Source organism: Macrotis lagotis, chromosome 1, assembly GCF_037893015.1.
Source record: "Macrotis lagotis isolate mMagLag1 chromosome 1, bilby.v1.9.chrom.fasta, whole genome shotgun sequence".
Taxonomy (NCBI): Eukaryota; Metazoa; Chordata; class Mammalia; order Peramelemorphia; family Peramelidae; genus Macrotis; species Macrotis lagotis.
In genome coordinates, this window is record NC_133658.1 from 892,830,728 (window position 1) to 892,850,935 (window position 20,208).

The window sequence follows — 20,208 nt, forward strand, 5'->3', positions numbered from 1 at the left end:
GAGAAAAAGAGAGAGAAAGAGAGAGAGAAACAGAGAGAGAAACAAAGAAAGAACAAAAGAAAGAAAGAGAGAAAGAGAGAAAGAAAGAAAGAGAGAGAGAAAAGAGAGAGAAAGAGAGAAAGAAAGAGAAAGAAACAAAGAGAGAAAGAAAGAAAGAGAAGAAAGAAAGAAACAAAGAGAGAAAGAAAGAAAGAAAGAAAGAAAGAAAGAAAGAAAGAAAGAATGATCTAAAGGGTGAAGGAAGCAGCAACTACCCAACATGAGCTGTTTCCCTTTTATTTCAATATGATATGATAGCTATGGATGTCAGCTTTATGTCAGCTTTCATTGCATATAGCACAAAACAAGCTTCTTCCAAAAGTCCTGAATCATCTCATCACTGGAAGAACTGAGAGCTGTTGGATTCCTGTTGGCTCTTGTTTGTAGATATGACTGCTCCAACAAGGGGAAACAGTGAAAAACTGAGCCATTTTCGACATCAACTCAACAGCTCTCAGCTCTTCCAGAGATGGCATGGTACACAGGGAAAACACCATTTGAGTCTCCACTCTGTCGCTGTTGCTCCCTCGACTGTCTCATCATTTGAGAGTTAGATTCCATTAGCAGGGCCACAAAATTGAATCGTGTCATACCTGGTTAACTTTGACAAATTTGTACCTGAGAAGTTAGTGAAAAGCTGTGAGAAAGTAGAAAATCAGTTGGGAAGTAGGCATGGTTGAACTTCCTGAGGCTTAGTCGTTGACAGAAGGTTACCAACAATTGGAGGAAGTGGTTCTGGCTGGTGGTTTGGTGAACCATTCCCTCCTACTACTGAAAAACTGTTATGGAACCTTTGAAAGCCAGGGGATGGGGAATTATTGACAAATGCATGATCTCAGGTCATGGAGAGCACTTCCTATGTTGTCTCATAGGAAGGTTGGTATCTTTCCTTTTCATGAGAGGTTGACTTCATTCCCCCACCCCCGCTCTTTTTTGCTTTCTCTCTGATCCTTTGGGCTTGAAAATTTTTATCTGACAGTTGACTGAAGGCAAATATTCACTGTTTTCTCCATCCTCATTCTCCTTGAAGATGTCCAACTGAATTTGGAATGGCACATCCTTTTATCTACCATGTTTTCTATTCTGGATATAATGGACCTGAATAAACCTAGATATCCTCTTGCAGAGGAACTCTATATTATTCAGTGCTTCTGGATTTACCCTAGGGTTCAGTAAACCTACAGACTTTGGAATATCTCTATCAAGGATTCTATTCACTGACCTGTTCCATCTCCAGCTCTCAAACCATTGATCCTCAGTGTACTACAGTCATCTCTCATGGGAGACCACTGACATATACAATTCACTAACTAGCCATTGATTTCTAGAAGTTCCCAAGTTTCTTGTTGTCCAATATTCGAATTGCCTAAGACTATTCTTCATAGAGATTATTTGAGTATTTCATTAAGTCTTATTGCTTAAAAACAGGCAATGCAAGGACATCACTCATGCTGTAGGTCTCCTTGGCCAGTTGCTGGTCAATCCAGAATAGGCCCAAGCCATCCTACCTCCTTCCAAAGGACCCCTGCAGACAAGGCATGGGTTTCAGAGCACCTACCAGGGTGGCCTAAGGCTATTCTATTCTACAGAGTAGAGGCTAGAGGAAAGTTTGACCAACCTACACTGCCCCCTCCCAACCTTCTGCCCTGGGCTACCCTTCCCTGGACTCCAGGGTCTCTTGTCTGGCCCCTGGAGGCTCCTTCAGAACAAACACACACAATCCACACCATCCCACCCCAAGCTGCAGCCTTGTCTCCAGTCCCACCCTCAGGAAAACTCTACCCACTAATCTTCTGGTTCTCTACCCACCCTGACCCCTATCTTTCCCACAAGACTCTCACCCCTTCTATTTAAGAACTGCAAGGCATCATATATGTGTTATTTCATTTGATCCTTAGTCATCCTGGGAGGTAGTTACTATTATTATTCCCATTTCACAGATGAGGAAATGAAGTCAGGAAGAAGACAAATGACTCATAGCTAGTGAGTGTCTGAGAGAAGAATCAAGCTCATGACTCTGACCCTCTATCCACTGTGCCCCCAAGTTGCCACAATTCCTGGGAAGACTGTTGCCTCAGTCTATTAGAATATGAACCTTATGCAATATCATTCCAGAATGACTTTTCATATTTAGTCCAAGGACAATGAATGAGACTGACTTCACATCTTATCATTTATATTAATTGGGAAGGGATTGAATAAATCAAGGAGGTCCACCCTTACACTGTGATCACATGGTTTTTGAATGAAAGGAAATCATGAAAGGAAATAAATCAAGTACCCCCATGGAACTATGCCACATTTCGACATCTTATAAATCTTTTTTCCACTTGCCCACTTAGATCTTCTGAGTTGTGGAGGAAATACCCAAACCACCCACATCTTTTGCTCACAGAAAGGAGTGAAAGACCAGATGTGGGATGATGGTGGGGGTGGAGAGGAGTGGTATAAGATTGGTATAGTGTGGTATGGTATGGTGTGGCATATATACCATATTATAGAATTCCAGTATTCCCACAGATTATAACAAGAGAAAAAAATGTAACAGGGGAGAGATGAGGAAAGAGCATTGGAAATCCATCTTCCATTCTCAGCTTATTAGTCCAACTAGATTTACAAAATTGACAATTGGCATATTCTATGATTGTAGGATCCTGCCTCTTCCTGCTCCAGGTTCAAAATCTCCTCTACCATACTTGGTCTCTTGCAGCTGAAATATTCACCCAAAAGATGCTAGTAACCATATCAGAAAGGGATGCTAAAGCCAGAGACCCAGCTGTCCCACTTTGCCAGATGGAAGCCCCAAAGTCACAATCCAATGGCTGCTACTGTTCTCCCACAGATATCATCACCATCCCAGCAGGGTGAAGAGGATGTCTGTATCTCAAGGGCAACAAAATGAGAAAGAGTTAGCTGCCAGAATACCAGTTTTGAACTCCTTTGTCCTTTCATTAATGTTTCTGTCTCTCACAAGGCTGCTCCCCAAAGCTCTTGTTGGTTGGAAGTCAGTCAGCCCCTTACATATACCAGGATCATCAGAAACTGTTTCACTAGTCTTTTTCTCTCTCCCTTCTCCCCCAAATAACTATCATCCCAAGACCGCAAGGAAAAGAATCATGCAGAAAAATAAGAGGACATGTCATGGGTATGGGTTACAATAGAATCACAGATTGAATGACAAAAGAGAGTATTGAAATCTATCCTCCTTGGATCATAACTGTAGAATGGACTGGAACGTCAGAGGCTAAATGGTCTCCCTGCTCTGTCTTATGTTTGAAATCATATTTAAATATTTCCTTTGTCTCTTAAATCTGCCCACCTGGTTGTCTGGAAAAAAGAACCTTCTCACAGGTGGGTTCTCGGTGGAGATTTTCACAAATTTTGCTCATCTAGACTGGTTCAGAGACTTGCAACTAAGAGTGGATTCATCAGCATTTCCCCCTGATTGGTGGAATCCTACATTCATAACCGGCTTTAGAATCCAATCCCTCCATTGCATAGGTGAGAAAACTGTCGCCCAGAGGTGAAATGATTTCCCCAAGGTCACACATGTCTGAGAGGCAAGATTTGAATTCCTTTCTCTGAATCCAGAGACAGTTCATATTTCACTACAACTCACTATGGCTATTCAGCTGTTTGAAAGTAACATCTTCCAGCCTAGCAGCCTCGATTCTGATTCTGGGGTAGGAAGTCTAGACCTTAGAGAGAGTCATGAAATTTCCCTTCTGAGAGAAGTCCCCTTTGTTCAATCTTAGTGACTGGGCAAAAGAGTGCCCAGAATTGACAACAGTTGTCAATCTGGAGACTGGCAGCTGGTTTGTGGACTCATCAACATTTTCTTCCTGTTTTGATTAAACTTACAGAAGTATTTCAAAGGTTACCAGTCTTTCAGCTCTGCTTATACCTCCTCAGAAATTGGGAAACACTCATCATTTCCAAGGTCTCCTGAGGTCAGGATCAACTCCACACACTTGTATAACTATAATCTAGTTCTCAAACTCATATGTGGCTTTCCCATCTACTAAAATTAATGCTCTGAGCCTCTCTCTCTCTCTCTCTCTCTCTCTCTCTCTCTCTCTCTCTCTCTCTCTCTCTCTCTCTGAATCTCCTCCCCTCAGATCAGCCAGTTGTATTCATCATATGACTTCATATCTAGTGATGAAAAAGGACAATTTATATATGATAGAAAAACAGAAAAGATTGGATTAGTTAGAAAACACTTTACTTCCCAAAACAAACTATCTTCTCATGGGAAGTAATAGTGATGGGGAACAAAGGTCTCAGAATGGTAATGCTAACTAAAGACTAAAGGTGCTCATGATGATGAATATGGGAATTAGGGAGCCTTTTAGAAAACTTTATTTCCCTCTGCACAGCAACTGAGTCAATAGGATGTCAACACCAACTCTTCATTTCTATCTTCTCCCCAATTTCTCTGTCTCTGGCATTTTTCATCCCAGCTCAAACATCCCCTTTGGTCCATGAATCTCTGATTCTCCTTAGCAATACACATCACTACAGGGGCAAAGTCTACCAGAGCTGCCAGTATTCAGCTGCATCAGAGTCCAAAACCTAGCATCACAATAGGGGAAGAGAAAATAATGAATTTCTAGAAACCACAAAATCCCCTGGCTCTGTAGCCATTTCATTCCCTTCTGATTCTTTTCTTATCTTCTTTTTCTCCTTGAACCACATATTTCTCACTTTAGCCTCCCGTGCAACCTCCTATGTAATGTCATACCCTGATGTCAGCTCATACAGAATTCTGGTGGATGTAGTTTTCAGGAAAAGAAAGTGGATCCATAGTTGGGGACATAACTACCTGCCTCATGTGTGATTCATAGAACACAGAGTGATTTCATGAACTTGTATTACAGTTTTGGTCTGTGACTAGATCAGTGACTATGGAAAGACAGTTTGTATTTTGGGTGTCTTTATGAATCACTCTCCCTTTTGAGTGGTTTTTATCTGTCTTCATACTCAAAGAAGTTCTCAAGAGCAATGGAAAGCCACATTGGATTATAAGAATGTGAGAAATTCCAGACCAAATCAGATCCACAGTTAACCTCATCCCAGGAGATGAGGTTCCAAAGAGAAGCCCAAGGAACAGATCATCCTCAAAGCTTTTCAAGATGTAATAATAACTATTGAAAAACATTCTAATTTTGCACCATAATTATTTTGAGACCACCACTCACAAACTTTGATGAACTTCTTTAAGATGTATGTTTTTAGTTAGTACTGCTTGTTAGAGTAAGGAAGGTAAGAAGCTAGTTTTGCTACCACTAGGGTAAAATTGTCCATTAGATGACATTTATTTGCTCTAAACTTGCCAATGAGGCAATATAATGACTTGGATCATAGACTCTATAGACCTAGAGTTAAAGGACCCTCAGAGACCATCCAGTCTAGCTCCTTACTTTACAGAGGAGGAAACTGAGGCCTAAAAAGGTTAAGGGATGTGCCCAAGGTCACACAGTACAATAGATAGGACACTGGACCTGCAGTCAGGACAGATGTAAGTTTGAATTCTGCATCACTTACTAGCTTTGTGACACTCAGCAAGTCATTTAAACTTTCTTAGCCTGTTTTCTCATCTCATAAAATGGGAAAATTAATAGCATTCTAATCAAGGATTATATTATAATTAGGATTATATTATATTATAATTATAATTAGGATTATAAGGATCAAAGTTATCATGCAGGTAAAGTCCTAGATATATGCTAGCTATTGTTATTATAGAAAGTGACAGAGGTAGGATTCAAACCCAGATCATCTGTCCCAAGACAGTGCTTTTTCCAGTGAGTTTAGAATCAGAAATATAAGCAAAAACTAGGCATAGACCCATAGCTCACACTCTATATGAAAATAAAGTCAAAATGGATACAGGATTTAGACATAAAGGGTGATACCATAGACCAATTAACAGATCAAGAAATTCTCTGTCAGATCAATGGAAAGGGGAGAAATTTATGACCAAGCAAGAAATAGAGTACTTTATAAATTGTGAAATGGATGATTTTGACTATATTAAATTAAAAAGGTTTTGCACTAATAAAATCAATGCTGCCAAAATTAGAAAGAAAACAGAAAGCTGGGAAACAATTTTCATAGTCAGGGGTTCTGATAAAGCTTCATTTCTAAAGTACATAGAAAATTACATCAAATTTATAAGGTTACAAGTCATTCCCCAGTCGATAAATGGTCAGAGGATATATACAGACATAAGGAAGCACAAGATGGTTACAAGTTTTAAAATGAGGAAATTAAAGCTATATATAATCATATGAAAAAATGCTTCAAACCATTACTAATTAGAGAAATGCAAATTAAAACAATTATGAGGTTCCATCTCACATGTATTAGATTGTTAAAGATAACATAAAGGGAAAACAATCATGATTGGAGAGGTTGTGGGAGGATTGAGACATTAATACATTGTTGGTGGAGTTGTGATCTGATCCAATCATTCTGGAGAACAATATGGAACTATACCCAAAGAGCAGTAAAACTGATCATATCCTTTGACCTCTTTGACCCATCAATACCAATACTATACCTATATCTAGAAGAAATCCTAAAAATTGGGAAAAGTCCCACTTGTTCCAAAAATATTAATATCAACCCTTTTATAGTGGCAAAAAACTGGAAATTGAGGGGATGTCCATCAATTTGGTGAATGGCTAAGCAAGTTATAGTATATGAATGCAATAGAGTACTATTGTTCTATAAGAAAGCATGAATGGTTAGACTCTAGAGAAGCATGAACAAATTACAGGAACTGATGCTGAGTGAAGGGAGCAGAACCAAGAGAACAAGGTACATATTAACAACAACACTGTGAGCTGATTAACCTTGATGGATGCAGCTCCTTTCTGCAGTTCAGAGAACCAGGACAACCCTAGGAGACCTGCTTTAGACAATGCTATCCATATTCAGGGGAAGAAAAACAAAACAAAAATCCCCACAGAATCTGAATGAACATTACATTCATTTTTTTAAAATTTCTCTTATTTTTTTCTTTCCTAGCTCATGATTTTCTTTCTTTTCTCTTAATTCTAATTCTTCATGCAGAAAATAACTAATCTATACATATGATAAACACAAATGTATATATACAATGTTCACCAGGCTGTTTGCTGCTGAGGGGAGGGGGGTGAGAAGGGAGCGTGGAAGAAACTTGTGTAACTTAAAAATATGCATATGCATGTGGATGAATGTTGAAAAACTTTCAAAACATATAATTAGAAAAATAAAATATCAATTGGAAAAAATTTAATTTAATTTTTTAAAAAAAATCAAAAATATATCTACTTTTCAAAAAAAGTGATAGATTCTGAGTGCAGAATGACACATGTTTTTAGACATAGCCAATTGGAAAATGTTTTTGACTTGACTATGGATAGCCGCTGCAAGAGTTTTCATTTTCTGTGCACACCCTTTGACCTAGCAATACCACTACTGGGTCTATACCCTGAAGAGATGATGAAAAAGGGTAAAAACATTACTTGTACAAAAATATTCATAGCAGCCCTGTTTGTGGTGGCAAAGAATTGGAAATCAAGTAAATGTCCTTCAATTGGGGAATGGCTTAGCAAACTATGGTATATGTATGGCATGGAATACTATTGTTCTATTAGAAACCAGGAGGAACGGGATTTCAGGGAAGCCTGGAGGGATTTGCATGAGCTGATGCTGAGTGAGATGAGCAGAACCAGAAAAACACTGTACACCCTAACAGCAACATGGGAGTGATATTCAACCTTGAAGGACTTGCTCATTCTATCAGTGCAACAATCAGGAACAATTTTGGGCTGTCTGCAAAGGAGAGAGCCATCTGTATCCGGATAAGGAGCTGTGGAGTTTGAACAAAGTTCAAGGACTATTCCCTTCAATTTAGAAAAAAACAGATATCTTATTGTCTGATCTTGTTACCTCTTAGACTTCTTGTCTCTTCTTTAAGGATATGATTTCTCTCTCATTACATCCCATTTGGATCAAGGTACAACATGGAAACAAAGTAAAGACTGACAGAGTGCTTTCTGTGGGGGGTGGGGGAGGGAAGCAAGATGGGGGGGAAGCTGTAAAACTTAAATAATATATTTAATAAAAATAAATTTAAAAAATAAATAAATAAAGTTTTCATTTTCTTTTTCTCAAGGTTTCTAAGGGGACAAAAGTGATATGGAAAGGAGAGAAAATAAGCTTTGATTCATTGGGGAAAACATTCATTAAATTTTGATACAAGGTTTTGCCCTACATCATCGTGATCAATAAGATCTATTCTGAGAGGATATCTGTTCTGAATTGAGGTGAGAATGTGGGATAGGGAAGGGACCCTTCATCTTTTATTCCTGGAAATAGTCCCATTTTAAACTTCCTTAAGCTTGACTGGAATACTAACTGAGCATCTTCAAGGAAGGGTCATAAGGAGGTGCTGCACTAATTACATAAAATTTAATAGGAAAAAAATGGCAAATCTTATTCTTTAAATTTAAAAATGACCTTCATGAGCACAAGATGGGTGCAAGGTTCCTTCCATACTCATGTGTTGTGTCATATGTATTTCAGGCTAAGAGCTATGAAGGGTTAACACAGGAATAGTTATGTGCTTTAACCAGCAAGATGTACTTCAGAGCTTAGACAAGGGAGTAGCTGCATGTCTGAGCCAGGAGGTATATTCCCAGGCTCAGATAGATAGCGCATTCTGAGATAATTACCTTCTTCACTTTGTTTATCAAATCACTGTATGGTTCTCAAAACAATCTTCTCTCTGTTTAGCAGAACACTGTTTGGTTCTCAAAACAATCACCTAAGACATACACAAGGTATGCATGTGAAAAAAATGCTTGCTAAAACACTTATGTAATTGGTTACGTAAATGTAGAGTATAAAAGTATGTATCCTGTGATCAATAAACGAACCAGCTTATGCATCATATTGATGTCAGCCTGGGTTCCCTCCTCCAGACTCGACACTCATGGGTACATTCTTCTCAGCACACTGGTTAGATGGGGAAATTAGAAAACTGCTCTCTACCAACGTCCATCTCTCTGTAACCTCTCCTTTAAAGTTCACGTTATTCATATGTTCCTAGATTCAAATACTCATATGGATCAAAATCTTAGGAACTATTGTCTACAGACACCCCTCCCCTTCCCCCTAACTCCCTTTCTTCCTCATTGAGTTCAGTGCAAAACTCAACACCTACCCCCGTACTAGGGGATTTCAGCATATATATATATATTGACTAACCACTCAGTTCCTCAACCTACTCACTTCCCATGACCTTCTGCTTCACTCTACCTCAGTCACACATAAAGATAACATAGCCTCGATCTTGCAATTACCCATAAATGTACAGCCTCCATATTTGAAAATTCTGAAATTCTTTTATCTGATAATAATTATTGACTTTTTACTTCTACTTCTTCCTTCCCCTACAAAAATTCTATTTTTCATTTACACTGTGACCTCTGGTCTCTTGACCCCTCAATTATCTTCCAGGAAATCTCCCTGGAACTAAACACTCTTTCGTCTTTTCCCCATCCTGAACCTTTGATGAACCAGTCTGCTTTCTTCTTTTGAATCCTTCACTCCATTATCATTTCACTGATTATGTCCTACTATGAATCACTCCCATCCTTTATCACTTTCTCTCTTACAGGCATGTTGCTGAATGAAAGTGAAAAAAAAAATCTGAAACCATTCCAACTGACTCTACTATAAATTTATATTATACCACCTCAACTAGGTCCTTCCATGCCTGCCTTATCAACTCACTAACCCACTCTTCACAAACATTTTTGTGAAGTCTCTTCCAAACTTTTTCATCCTTCCTCAGATATCCCATGTTTCTCCCCTTCCTCACCCTCTCAATTGAAAACTTTGCCTCATACTTTGCAAGAAAAGAATTGAGATCATTCAACTTGGGTTCTCTCTTTTCCTTTCCTTTTCATCTCCCAACTCAAATGCCATTAACCTTCACTCCTGCCTTACATGACAAGGTGGCTTTCTTACTAAAATTAATCCCCATCTCTCTTAAAGTAATCCTTGTCTCCTCCAGCAGATTAGTCCCTATGTCATCCCCACCCTATCACTTATTTCGATCTCTCCCTACCTATTGGCTCATTCTCTACTGCTTACAAACATGATCTGTCTCCCCCATTCTCAAAAACCCTCACTTGATCCTTCCATCTCCACTACCTTTCTATATCTCTTCTGCCCATTGTAACTAATCTCCTCAAAAAAGCTTTCTAAAAGTGCTGCTACTTTCTTCTCTCTCTCTCTCTCTCTCTCTCTCTCTCTCTCTCTCTCTCTCTCTCTCTCTCTCTCTCTTTCTCTCCTTAACCCTTTACATTCTGACTTCAGACCTTATTGTTCCCCCAAAATCATGCTTTCCAAAATTATCAATGATCTCTCAGCTGCCAAATCCAATGAGCTATTCTCAATTTTCATTCTACTTGATACTTTCCTCTCTAGGTTTAAAGATACCATTCTCTCCTGATTCTTCTTTCTACCTATCAGACTATGTTTCTCTGTCTCTTTTGCTGTATCCTCTCCAGATCATGCTCTGTAACCAGAATTCTGCCCAGGTTGCTTCTCGCCTCCCTCTATGATATCTCACTTGGTGATCTCATCAACTCTGATGGATTTAATTTACCTTTCCTGCTCCAACTTCTCTGTTGACCTCCAAATTCACAAGTCCTGGACCTCTCCAACTGGATTTGCAATAGACATCTTAAACTCACTATGTCCAAAATTGGGGCTCATTATCTTTCCCTTAAACCCTCTCCTTCGCCTACCTTCCCACCTATTACTATAGAGGGCAGCACCATCTTCTCAGTCCCTTAGGCTCATAACCTAGGAGTTATTCCTGGACGCCTCAGTATCTCTTACCCCACCCCATATCAAGTTTTTTGCCAAGAACTGTTGATTTCACTTTTAAAACATCTTTTCAATACGCCTTTCCTATTTTGACATGACAAACACTCTAGTATAGACTTTTAATCTCCTCATACCAGGACTATTGTCATAGCTTACTGATGGATGTGTCTGTCTCAAATCTCTACTTATCCTCCATTCATCCACTAAGTGATATTGCCAAAATTCAGGGTCTGGTCCTGTCACCCAGCTATTCAATAAACTTCAGTGACTCCCAATTGCCTTCAAGACCTAATACAAAATGCTCTATTTGTATTCAAACATGACCTCCCCCCAACCCATCTTCTTATGCTATACTCTTTATAACCTAGTTCCTTCCAGCCAGCTTTCTTATACTTTACTCTTTCCACTGATTGGGTGACACTGGCCTCTCAGCTATCCCAAGAATAAGACACTTCATCTTTCTGTCATGGCCATTTTGCCTTTCCCAAACCTTCTAAATTCTAATCCCTTCCCTCTATTAATTACTTTCTATTTGTACTGTGTATAGTTTTCTTCCTCTATATTTATTAATATGTTGCTTCTCCCCTTAGACCAAACTCCTTGGAGGCAATAACTGTCTTTTATCTCTCTTTGTATCCTCAGTCCTTAGCAAAGTGACATTTAATAAATGTTTATTGGTTGATTTCTTGATTGAATATAAAGAAATTATGGATAGTTAATAGATCTTTTGAAAATTATTTGGGTTTTCTAGATCATTACAAGTTCAAGGAGTCAACAATGTGCAAAGAGAATTAATGCAAGTTTGGGCTACATTAAAAAAGGAATAAAGTCTGGGACCAGGGAGAATAATAGTCTCATTGTATTATGTCCTATTCATTTAAGGTTGGATCTGTCAGTGAATGAGTCTAAGCTGAGATAGTATCAGTTTCACAACTGGTGAGCTAGCAGTAGTTACATAAAAATTGAGTCACATGGTGGGAAGTTTGATTGAGTGGATGAGAAATCAAATGACTTGACTCTGCTAACAATTAATCCCCACCTCTCTCAAGTGAGAGTCTGTCTCCACATCCCTTTTCCAGCCCTAATATAAATTCTTATCTCCAGGGTGTTAGACAAAGTTCTAAATCAGGAATAGGAGGATCTGATTAAAGTCTGGGCTCTTAGTAACCCTCCCTTCCATTCTCTGAACCTCAAAGTCATGATGCATATGGAGATAATAATCCCTACTTGGCCTTTCTCATAGGGTTGGAGTTCATCCCTCTATCCAAAGCACCATTCAGTTGCCCCTTCTTACCTGGAAGATCATTCTTTTTCATCAACCTGAGACTTTAGGGAATATTATTCTTTGTAGGTTCTTAAGTTTGTAAGGTTTATAGGAAAAGGCACTAGGATGCCAAAAGCCTGCGTCCACCACTGAGGCTTCTGAGAAATTCCATCAGAGACAACTTCCATCTGTGAGGTGGGTCATGGAATCCTAGAATCTCAGAGGTAGAAACTTTATAGGTCATGTAGTCTAATCAGTTTAGACACACACACACACACACACACACACACACAGCATAGAAGGCATTTATATGTGGAAACTAACCCTATAATTCTATGGAAGGAGGAAAAAGAAAAGAAAAACTTGTCAGAGGAGTTGAGTGTGATGGGGGAAAAAAAAGACAAAGGATTTCAAAAATGTTTGACCAACATTATCTGATACTATAGAAAAATCAAGGAAGATGAGGACCAGGAAAATATCATCTGATTTGATAATCCAGAAAGAGCAATTTAAGCCTAAAATTGGCTTAGGAAGATGAAAGAGAAATAGAGGTAGAATGGCCAAAACCACAAACCAGACAAATTCTAAGAGTTTGGGGTGTTTTCAGAGCTGTAATTTAGTTTTAAAAGTGAGTAATTTGAATTCCCCAACTTTTCCATACTTCTCTTGCATGATTTTTAACTTAGAATGTTGATCCTCCATAAACATCCTACTCTTATGCCTCGTCCTAGCATGACTCTGGGCCAGGGAATTGTTACCCGTGTTGACCGTGGAATATGTAATTCAAGTTGTTGAAGACCATGATGATGATGAAGCATAAACTCTGACAGGCCAAACTGTATTGGAAAGGCTTCAGGCATCATCCCAACCATAAATTGTGTCTTTTGTCTAAAGGATGGCTTAGGTAAGCTAAGAGAATCTTAACATAAGTTGGTTGGTCACTAGGTGAGAAAGTCTGTAACCATATAACAGGTGAAACTAGGGACTATAAAATGAGGGAATGACAGGTGAGGCAGAACTGAGCCCCACCTCTGATTGTGAAGGGTTGAGTGCATACACCTGTGTAATAAGAGATGAGGCTCAGCTCTGCCTCACCTCATGTCCCTGGACATGTCCAAATATAATTTGTTCGTCAGTCTTACGTTACTACATTGGTAACAGTGGTATAATAGTTGAGAAAAAAAAGACAAAGAGTACTAAGGATAATATCCTTTTTAGACCCCTTATAAGCACTGGTTTCCCCTTGGGAACTCAATGTTAGATTCTTGGGTGACAAAATTTCCATTGGGAGAAATGAAATTTCTGAGATTTGTTAGACTACTCCCTTATAATCCCATTCACTAAATCTGTAATTTTCTAGACCAATGTTCCTCTCCTTGATCTTCACTGTACTATGGAAGTTGTGTCCCCCATTAGAATACAACATGCTTGAGGGCAAGAGCTGTCATGATTTTTTAAATTCAAATCTCCAGCATTTAGCATAGTGTTTTGGTTATAGAAAATGCTAAATAGGGGAAGTTAGGTGAAGCAGTGGTTAGAGCACCAGCCCTGGAATCAGGAGTACCTGGGTTCAAATCTGGTCTCAGATACTTAATAATTACCTAGCTGTGTGGCCTTGGGCAAGCCACTTAATCCCGTTTGCCTTGCAAAAACTAAAAAAAAAAAATGCTAATTAAATGCTTTTTAAATTCACAAACAAAATCAGTAAACACAAAAAAAATAGCTGATAAATCGAAGAATTTCTCACTGGTTTTCCTTAGACAGGTAAATAAAAGAAGTATTAAATTGTGCCTACCCTGCAGTCCAGTAATAACAATATTATGTCTATATTCTAAAGAATATAGTATGAAAATATTTATAGCAGCTCTTTTTTATAATAGTAAAGAAATTGAAAACTGAGAGGGTGCCCATCAACTGGGGAATGGCATATAAATATTATGGAATAATAATGTGCTGCTACTCATCCTTCTTTTTTTGAAAAGGGAGAAAGACATCATGGGGTGATATCTTCACTTTCCAGTGAGTTGAATTTAAGTGAGGCAGAGTTACTTCATTCTCTCTTCCAGAGTCAGCAAAGTCCAGGGGCAAGTCAAGGCAACTGGTGATGACCTGGCTTTCAATGTCTTCATTTTCTGACTAGTTAGTGTCTTCAATGTCTGACCAAGCTTTAGACAGCATCTACTTCAGTGGCCTTCATGACTGTTGGAATTGTTCTCATCCACCCATTCCAACAGGGGAAATTTTCACGTGTGGAGCAGACATCCCCTAACTTACCAATGGCTTTTTTTAAGGTTTTTTTGCAGGGCAAACGGGGTTAAGTGGTTTGCCCAAGGCCACACAGCTAGGTAATTATTAAGTATCTGAGACCGGATTTGAACCCAGGTACTCCTGACTCCAGGGCTGGTGCTCTATCCACTGTGCCACCTAGCTGCCCCTTACCAATGGTTTTAAGACCTGATGGTGCCCCTCAACCTGGTTTAGTTCATCTGCCAAGATGGTTTTTACCAGGGTGTGATTGTTGTGCATGCTACAGCTTCTTGGAGTCACAGGTGAGAGATGAATGAAAGAAAGATACCATAGGTGAATGAGCAACCCTGATAAGGCCTCAGCAAGTCCTCACAGTGGAAGTGCCAATTCTCCCTGGAAGATCCATAAGAAATGATGAAGGGTGATTGTATTGCTCTCCATCTCAAGGAATAGGGAGGTAAGAATAGGCAGGATAGAATTTGGAACTCAAAATTAAAAAAAACAATAATGATAAAATTTATTTTTACATGTAATTAGGGGAAAATAATTAAAATATAAATGACTAAAATTGGTTTAAAAGAACAATGAAAGAGAGAAAGGGAAGGAAGGAGGGAGGGAGGGAGGGAGGGAGGAAGGAAGGAAGGAAGGAAGGAAGGAAGGAAAGAAAGAAAGAAAGAAAGAAAGAAAGAAAGAAAGAAAGAAAGAAAGAAAGAAAGAAAGAAAGAAAGAAAGAAAGAAAGAAAGAAAGAAAGAAAGAAAGAAAAAGAAATGATGAAGGGGTTGGTTTCAGAAAAACTCAAATAAGACAGATTAAACCAAGGCTGACTAAAGTGAGCTGAAGAAAAAGAACAATTTATACAATAATGTAATTATAAAGACAAACAACTATATATATATATATCTATCTACATATATGTATGTGTATCTAATATATACATGAATGCATATTATATATATATGTGTATATATAATGTTGACTCTATATACATTTGTTGCCAAGATTTTGTTTTTCTTTATTTCTTGATGAGGGGTGAGGGAGAAAAGATCTGTTTCCATTTCTGGACAACCTTGACTATCACTTCACTTTTCTGATTCTGGCAGCATTCACACTACCAACTTCCTCAGGGCAACCTCACCCATGCCATCTGAGTCATAATCCTCAGAGAGACAGAAAAAGAGGAGGAAATAAAACTCATTGCACAGAAAGAAATGTCATTTTCTCTTTCTCCAGGGAGACTTCTTCTAGTTTAATATTTTAATATACTATCCTAGAATACTTTTCTACTTTGGACAAGGGCAAGTTCTATTTGAATTCAAGAATATTTCTTAGAGAAATGCAGTTATAAAACAGCTAAGTGACACAGTAAATAGAAAGCACTGACCCTGGAGTCAGGAGAACTCAAGTTCAAATTTTCAAATTCTGCTTTGGACTATGACACTTACTAGTTGAGTGACCTTGACTAAGTCACTTAATTCTTATTGTCTCACATCCAGGACCATCTCCAGTCATCCAGATCTATATCAGGCCACTGGATCCCACTGGACCTAGATGACTCTGGAAGAAAAAGTGAGGTCCATGTGCTTGTATGGCATCACTTTTCTGATGTTATGTTCTTTTGAGAATGAAGGACACACATCATCATCATCATCATATAAAATATTCAAGCATACAGACTAACTCCCTCTAGCAAAGTGCAGTGTTGCTTCAGAGAACATGTTTTAATGAATAGACAAGGTCATGATGCTGGATGGAAAACTGGAGGCCAAGAGAGTTGTATTTAAATCTTATCTCTATCATTGACTAGCTCTATGACCTGGACCTCAGTTATCTTACCTGGCAAATAGGGCATTTCAAGGAAGAGCTAGATCAAATTAAGTATAGCATCAAACAGCTTGTTACAGAAGCATAACATAAGTTATCAATCTCTGACCCTGACTATCAAGGCTCTTGATTCCATCAAGAAAAAAAAAAAAAAGTCTTGCGGTATAGTGCCCCCTAGCTACTGCCAAGGTTTTAAGGCCTGGTTCAATCGACTCAGATTATTGCAGAAGCACCAAGTCCCTCTGCATTTCTTTCTCAAAAGATCAGGCTATTTTACTATTATTTGATATCACTTGGTAATGTGAAAGGAATTTTCTTCTTGTTTTTTGATGTAGTTGTGATTGTGTGATTTCTTTGGTATAGCGGACTCTTTCTATTTGAGGATATGCCCTCTACCAATATGAGCTCCTTGAGAATACTGTTTGTTAATATTTATAGCTACTCTTTTCTAGTGGCAAAGAATTGGAAATTTCAGGAATACCCATTAATAGGGGAATGAATGAACAAATTATGATATATGATTTTGATGGAATGTTATTATGCTAAAAGAAATGATGAGCAAGATGATCTCAGAAAAATCTTAAAAGACTGCTACAAAGTGGCAGTGGAATGAGTAGAACCAGTAGAATTTTGTACACAGTAACAGCAATATTGTAAAATGATGTACGATGCAGCTATTCTCAACAATACAACAATCCAAGACAACTATAAAAGGCATGATAGAAAATGCTATCTACTCCCAGAGGAAAAAACTAATGGAGTCTTAATATAGATAAAAGCATATTTTTTAAACTTCTTTCATTTTTCTTGAGTTTTTTTCACAAGATGACTAATATGGAAATATATTTTTCTTGATTACACATGCATAACCTATACCAAGTTGTTTGCCTTCTCAATTAAAGGGGGAGGGTTGGAAAGGAAGGGAGAAAATTTAGAACTCATAATTTTAAAAACAAATATGGAACATTGCTTTTACATGTAAAATAAAATAAATAATTTAAAAGAGAATAAGGATTTTTCATTTTTGTATTTGTTTCCTAAGTACCTAGCATATGGTATTTAATAAATGTTTACTGGTTGTTAAATTAAAAGCACATCAGCAACTCTTCTGCAGAGATAGCTGAAGCAGAGAAAAGGGGATATATGTTTCAGAGGAAGAACCTGAACCCAGGACATCTCTTTTCTATCAATTGCCATACTACTCCTCAGTGGAAAAATTGATTTAATTGATTTAAACTAGAAAAGGAAAGTAAAATTAGGAATTATTGATAAACTCAACCTCACATGTCCAAAGTAAATCAAACCTGGTAATTCCCCTACCTATGTCACTCCAGACTCTAATGATACAAAGGAAGACAAATACATTGATCATTCTAATTAAGGTGACTGAGGACTCAGCAGCTGCAGAAGCAGCTGCTCAATAGTCTCCAGAGGAATAGTTCTCCAGGGACCAAGAGGAAATAGTGGTTTTTCTTGCTTGACAGATGCTGCCTTTTATATGTCCTTTAGAGCAGGATGTTGTGGTGAAAGAGTTAGAAGTCCTGGCTTCAACATCTCAGTTTACCTCTTCCTATCCGAATAACCTTAATCTTATCTATAAAATTAAGATGCTAATGCTCAGAGACATATGGGGGGAAAAATGAGTAGGGTGCTGGGTCTGATGTCAGGAAGACCAGAGTTCAAATCCAGTCCCAGATATTTACTAGTTGTATGACCTTGGGCAAGTCACTTAACTTCCATTTGATTGTTTCCTCATCTATTAAATGGGAATAACAATAACATACACTTCCTAGGGTTGTGAGGATCAAAGGAGATATTTGTAATGTGCTTAGCACAGTCTCCTGATATATGTGTGTGTACATGTATGTATGTGTGTGTGTGTGTATATATATATATATAGTAAGCTCTTTATAAATGCTTCTTCACTTACTCATACTATATCTCATAAAATGTTGACAGAAAGCACACTGGAAATCTTAGAGTTCTAAAGAAATATAAGCTTCTTTGAAGATCTTTCTACAACATAATCATCATTATTTTCCTTAAAGGTGAATGTGATTTGAATACTGTTCCAAATGGAAGATTCTATTGCATATTATGCTTCTAGCTTTCAAGTATTCACGCCGCAGAATGCATAGGACAACCCCAGCTCTAAATGTGGTGTGATTAAAAAGATTTGTGAGATATAATTTCTGGACAATTTGATCACTTTATTAATAAAAAGCTTTGGCCATCTCTCTTAGACCAAAGTCAATCATGGCAGCAGGCTTAGAGCTTATATACTGGTCGAAAGAGTGAGTGTTCACTGAGGGGCTGGAAGTTACATCATGTCAAAAATATCTTTATCCTCAGACCATCAGCAGCCTTGGGGCAATCTAAATAAAGGATCTGTCTCCACTCAAGCTTGAGTAAAACATAATTAGCTTCCCTATCTTAGATTAAATTCCTCATAAGATTCGATGGGGTCTGACCAAGATGAGGAAAGTCAATTCAATCTCATTATCAATAATGTCTTTCAAGAACTGACCTTTTTAAATAAGGATTCTGGAAGAAAGGGAGAGCTCTGAATATCCCTAAGATATTAGTTATTAATAATCATTTCTTTCAGTGGGATCTCCAGACAAAACTATTACATTTTATCTTCTCAAAACCATAACTCAAGAGCCCCCACCTACATGTTTACCTTTAAGAGTCAGTCAAAGGACACAATTAGTTCAAAGAAAAGGAATTTAATGAAATAGAATATTAAGAAAAGTAGCCACAAAACATTTCTCTCATGAACATGGGGCACAGTATCCCATAAATATACATATCTTCATTGCAAAGAATGGATACATGTAGGGAACTTACATGTTCAAGCCACCCAAAGGAAACATGTTTGCCCAGGAAGCATTACCCAGTAAGAGATAACATAGCTCTACCACTCCTGATGTCTTCTAGCCATATCTTCTGATGATATAGCCATCATGCAGGAATATGCTGATAAATGTTTAACAAGTGACACTGAAAAGGCAAGACACAGTTTTAATTTAATCTGCATTAACATTTTTTTCATCACTTTCTTAAGTTTAGATAAGAGATATCAAATACCCAGAATGTGGCTAATCATTATGTTGTTTCTCAGTCTTCTCCCAGACTTTGGGCCCCATTTGGGTTTGGGGTTTTGGTTTTTTTGTTTTTGGTGAAGATACTGGAGTGGTTTACCGTTTCTTTCTCTAGATCATCCTACAGATGAAGAAACTGAGATAAAAAAGGGGAAATGACACGTCCAAGGTCACATAACTAGTAAGTGGCTGAAACTGGATTTGAACTCAATAGCCTTCTAACTCCAGACCTGGGATATCTATCCACTGGATCAACCTAATTGCTACCCAGACTAAAATATAATTGGGAAATACATAACAAAATAAATAAAAATATAATAAAACAGAAAACATTATATTTTAAAACTGAAACAACATGTTACCATCCTTTTGTGAAGATAAGTGGTACCCATTTCTATTTGAACTTCCTTGGCTCTAAATAATCAGCAACACAATAAATGAAGCCTTGGTCTATAACATTTTGACTATTTCCACAGGACTTGTGCGGCTTTGCCTCACTCAAATTTAATTCATATGTAAATCAAGACTTCATCCTCATGATGTCATTGGTTCTTTTCTAGAAAACAAAAGATGAACAACAGAAATAACAGTTCCCCACTGGTCTATGGCAGGTGCATCGTCACCCTTCATTGTATGATCTTCATTGGATGCCAGTCTGCTGGACAATGTTCATCTGAACTCAAAATCTGCTGAACTGGGATCAATGAATAAATAAATTATACTCACTAGATGACCAGTCCCTCCTGCCCTATGGCAGGCCTGGCTCCAAAGGACACATGGGGATGGAATCTCTCTCTGCTTTCAGCTTTTGAGTTCAGTTGAACTCTTTTTCTATATGTTCC

At 38.0% G+C, this 20,208-nt stretch overlaps 1 pseudogene; it reads right to left on the bottom strand.

Moving 5' to 3' along the window:
* Nucleotides 1-368: 368 nt before the first annotated feature.
* On the bottom strand, nt 369-1,335 carry LOC141508444 (alpha-globin transcription factor CP2-like; annotated as a pseudogene).
* Nucleotides 1,336-20,208: the final 18,873 nt, after the last annotated feature.